The sequence below is a fragment of the Carica papaya genome, unplaced genomic scaffold, assembly GCF_054855325.1.
Source record: "Carica papaya isolate Zhongbai unplaced genomic scaffold, ASM5485532v1 h2tg000056l, whole genome shotgun sequence".
In the NCBI taxonomy this organism is placed as follows: Eukaryota; Viridiplantae; Streptophyta; class Magnoliopsida; order Brassicales; family Caricaceae; genus Carica; species Carica papaya.
Genome location: NW_028277162.1, coordinates 56,767 through 61,664, shown reverse-complemented (window position 1 = coordinate 61,664; position 4,898 = coordinate 56,767).

Genomic DNA, 4,898 nt, shown 5'->3' with positions numbered 1-4,898 from the left:
AGGAAAAAGGTATACAACCTTGTTGGAAGAGATGCATGTATATATATAGTATCTTGTTGGATAACGATCATGAAATTCTTGAAGTCCTTTGGTCAGGGGAAACCCAAGCAAATAGCTATAGTCTGGTGTGTAACTAGCAAAATTCTTGACTTCTTTGAGTTAGTGAAACCCATGTTGCAGTTCAGGTATGTAATTACATGGCTTGCTCCCACTAGATCGTTGCTCAATTAAGCTTATTGGTATAATCTAATGTTCTTGAAAATCTTCCTAACTATAACAAATTTCCAAATGATTTATTCCTCTAGACCATGACTATCTTATCAAGAACCTCATCATTTGCCATTAAATACTGTTTGGCTGCCTGCCTATCACTTGATATACCACCACGACGCTGATAGAGGCAATTGGTCCCCAACCCCCACTACAACAACCATCTACCATGACCGAATCAAATAATGGTTATATCAATTGTAGAACAGTTTTAAACAATTTACTTTTTCAATCAGTTTATTATAACTACCTAGATCATGTCCTGATTAGCAGGGAACTATTGTAATTTACTTTTCTATTTAAAGCATATAAGAGAAGGGAAAAGAACATGATTTGAATGAAAATAAAATTGGATTCTTTCTCACCCGAAGAGAAAAATTGCTTTGTTTTAATTCTGTTATGATTGGGACCTCATTGAGTGGTATTAGAGCAGGTCATGGCTACAAACAATGAACGAATTCAAAATTTAGAAGCCAGTATGGGCAGCTTATAAGATAATTTCAGTCCAATGGAGGCCGGACTGGTGGGCAAGATACAAGTGATAAAGAAAACTATGAAACGTCTGACAGAGTTGTTGAACTTCAACAGAGAAGGGTCAAGCAACAACATTGCCAGCCGAATCGGATAGAATGGCTGAACAAACTGATGAACCATGATCAACATTCAAAAGCCAAATCACACGAGTCGACTTTCTATCTTACGATGGTTCTGATCCAACTGAATGGTTGAATCGAGTGAAACAATACTTTAAGTTTCAGGACACGACTAAGGAGCACTGAGTATCACTGGCCGCTTTTCATCTAAAGGAGGAAGCTAATAATTAATGGTGGTAGTGGTTGAAGAAAACTCATAGGAAAGATGGAAGAGAGCTATGCTGGACATAATTTGTAGAAGAACTCTGGACTCAGTTTGGGCAAGCAGAGTGTGAGGACTTCGATGAAGCCATGTGCAGAGTGAAATAAACTGGGCTGTTCAGAGATTATCAAAGGGAATTTGAGAGATTGGGCAAACGGTTCAAGACTGGACTCAGAAAGCAATGGTGGGTACTTTTATGGGCAGGCTTAAGCCCGAAATTACATATGGAATTAGGCTTTTTTAGCTCAAAACATTGAAGGAGGCCATTAGCCTGGCCCGGATGAGGGAGGATCAGTTTGACCAATAAAAATAGTCTAATCAAGCCTATCGGTTCATATTGTCGTCACAGGTGAAAACTTAACTTATGTGACTGTCTCAACAGAGACGGCTCCTTCGGCCATGTCAAGGTGACTTCCTTGGGATGAGATATAGAAATGATGCACGTAGAGGCTTTGTTTCAACTATGATGAGAAGTTCACTCCCGGGCACCGATGTTGATGGCCACATTTGCTATTGTTGGAAATTGGTGAAGAGGAAGATGAAATAACCACGACAGAGGGTCCCAAAATATCACTACATGCTCTGACTGGATGGCCGTCTGCCTAAAGTCTGAAGCTCATCGTGATGATTAAAAAAATAAAGGGTCATGATTATGGTGGACAATGGGTTGACTCACAACTCTTGAGTGAGCAACTCGCAGCTTCCATGTGACTTCTAATGAGGCCAACACCTTCTTTTTCCGTCAGAGGGGCGGATGGTCCACCGATGACCTGTTGCGAAGAATTCAAACAAGTATCAATAGAGGTGCAAGGTACCATATTCAAACTTAATTTTTTTTTTTTGCATTGCCTCTAATTGGTTTGGATGCAGTTCTGGGTATTCAATGGCTGTCGGAATTGGGAGTCATCACATGTGATTGGAAAAAAATGATCATAGATTTTTTCTAGAACGGCCAATCGCGACGACTATGTGATCTTGAACCATAATCGATCGTTACATCAAAGAAGGAGGTAAGTCGAGAGATACAGAAGCATACCTTGCTTGCTGTGTCATAAACCATACCCCGTCTTATAGGGTAATTACCAGAGCATACTTACTTAAATCACATACACTCGAGTTAAGAAAAATAATTTAACTTTATTAAACATAAAAGAGTTACAGAAGCATTACATCCCTTAAATATAAAATATAAATATATGTACAGTCTTTAAATTTTCTTATTTACATTACTAAATAAAAGTATAAAACAATAACTTTAATATCAGAGTTTAGCTTTAAAATTTTTCTTCGTATCATCGCTCACTCTACAATAGTATGTTCGGTATCTGGAGGGTGATAGGGGGGTGGGATAAAATATCTCAATAAGTGATATTAAAAAATCATAGTATAGTAGATGCAACATATAATTTTCTTTATACACAACAAAATACATATCATATAACCTTTTCAAAAAATAGATAAATGAATTATAAGATGAATTCATAAATCAGAAAACAGATTCACAATTGTTTCCTGTATACTTCATCACTATTATAAAGGATCAATCAGTTACCATACATTATGTGTAGGTACACATACTTATCACTGGTTTTTCATGTATCCGAACATGAAAAATCATACATGAGTACCTTGAAACACTGCTATCCCTCGAAAACAAAACTGTTAAGGCACACAAATCAAACTATTTTCCCATACATCCGAACACATAACGGTTATGTATGGGTACATACTTATTACTTTGCCAATAGACCCGAACACGGAACGGTTATATCCGGCCACATTGAAGCATAATATAATGCAGTTGTTTTTGAAACAACTCCTTTCATAATGAGTGATGCACACATATCAAAATCATATTTTGAAAATAAAAAGTAAAATATCACTTATATCAAAGTAAAACTTTAACAAATACTTACTTAACAAATATGAAAGATAAATCAAACACTTTCATTTTTTTATACTAAAAATACGTAAAATACTTCAAAATTATATGGGCTATGAATCCATAATATCCACTTACCTTAGGTTTTTAGTCGCCACGCCAGAGTAACCTCCAACCGCAAAAAGGTAAAAGTTTTCATATCCACTCGGAATTTGATTCCAAACACTCCCATAGCCAAATCGGAGCAAAAAATACGGTGAGTGAGCCGAAAACTGTAGACAAAGCCCAGCGGCGTTGCCGCGGGCAAAACCCACAACCGCCTCCGATGAGTTCCTTCTCGTTTCCTATTTTGTGCAATTTTTTCACCGTTATGTTTTCTACAGGTTGACCGAAGAAAAATGCCCAACCACGAAGGTGAGCCGATGGAGCTGTCGCACCAAAAAATTCTGGCACTGGTAGGTTTTCATTTTTTGATTTTTTTGGCCAATCGAGGCCCCCTAATGTGTTTTCTCGTTGGGATGGGTATAAAACCAGCAAAAACTAGCTGAAAACAGCTAGGCCGAGGTAAACCGCCACTACGGGCAGCAATGCTATTGTCGAAGCACGGCGGTACCGCCATGTCGAAAATTTGAAATTGGCTGAAAAAGTTTTTAACACTGATTTTGGATTTTTTTTGGGGTATTTTTAGGTACGTTAAGTGTGTTTTAGTCTCCGCAGGAAAATTCAGAAAACCCTGAGACCACCAGTAGGCGCAGTAGAAAGTTCGATATTTCGAACACCAATTCGGGTAAGAATCCCTCACTTTATTCTTTGTTATGGAATTGAAGCTTAAAAATCGATAATATGGTATTTTGTGTAATTTAAAAAAATTTGAGAATAATTACAGGTTACTAATGGAGCTGGAACCAGTTAGTTATTTATTTGTCATGTTTAACTGATTGTTGAATTTATAGTTTTAAATACATGATGATATACTAGAATAGTTAAATGATTTAGTTGTGCTTCCTTGATATAAATATTGATTATCTTGCGTGATTTACAGTTGATTTGTGAAATTGAACATTAATATGCAAACGAAAAATTATTTGGTCATGTGAATTAATGAATGACAGCCTTACTAGATATCTTGGGAGATGGTGGACGGATCGGGTACATAGGGAACCCTACCGTGAATATTATCTCATACCGGATGGGGTATCGATGAATGGTATTTTTGTCACTCATATCGGACGGGGTATGGGGATGACTCGATTCACCCTCATACCGGACGGAGTATTGAGGGATGGTATTTTTGGCACTCATACCGGACGAGGTATGTGGACGACGGGTTAGTTGACAGTGTTGAATATTGTTTTCATGGATCTCACCGAGATAAGTGGACAGTAAAGGTTTTTATGTTAATAAACGGGTTTGTTATAAATTATGCTCCATTAGTCATTTTTTTTTTCTACCCACCTTTACTTCCGTGGCGGTGAGATAGTGTGATGTCTTTACTGGGCTGGTGTAGCTCATTCCTTATTTAACCATTTCAGATCAGGAAGACATTGTTCCCGAGCCCGTTCCGCAAGAAGACGGCGAAGGGGACGCCTAAAGACTCCATAGCTATATTTATAGTTCTTATTTCGAGTATCTCTTTTAGTTAGTTTGTTCTTTCATGTTTTGAGTACGTTTAGGTTATTGTGTAAGGGATGTTAATCAAAATTTTTATTACGCTTCCGCATTTGACATTTTTAATACATATATTTCATTTAAATTTCCGGGGCCGTTACAATACTTACTTAAATCATATAGACTCGAGTTAAGTAAAATAACTTAATTTTATTAATCATAATAGAATCACAGAAGCATTATATCCCTCAAATATAAAACATAAAAATATGTACGAGACTCT